Below are 538 nucleotides of genomic sequence, written 5' to 3' on the forward strand. Positions count from 1 at the left end.
TGTGTGTGTATATATGTATGTATGTATGTATGTATCTATGTATCTATGTATGCATGTATGCATGCATCTGCGTAACTATATACGAATGTATGTATGTATGTACGTATGAATCTATGCATATATGGATGTTTCTATATGTGCAGATATTGCGATGTATGTGTGTGTAGGTGAGAGGGATAGAGGAAAATACACACTAAGAGAGTGTATTTTTGTGTATATATACGTGCCTTTGAGTGTAAATGTATATATGCATGTATGTATGTATGTATGCAAGTATCTGCCAATGTAATTAACAAGACAGTGTAATGTATAATCCTGCCATAAAGACAGCATCAATACCGCATCACCCCAGGTACAATCCGTGACTGTCTTCCGTTCATATGAGCATTCAACCATGTAAACCAGCAGTGGAACCAGAACTTCACTATATAAATAAATGTATGTGCATGTGCGTTTACATATATATATATATATATATATATGTATGTGTGTGTGTGTGTGTGTATGTGTGTGTGTGTGTGTGTGTGTGTGTGTGTGT

Source organism: Octopus bimaculoides, chromosome 13 (assembly GCF_001194135.2).
Source record: "Octopus bimaculoides isolate UCB-OBI-ISO-001 chromosome 13, ASM119413v2, whole genome shotgun sequence".
NCBI classification, from domain to species: Eukaryota; Metazoa; Mollusca; class Cephalopoda; order Octopoda; family Octopodidae; genus Octopus; species Octopus bimaculoides.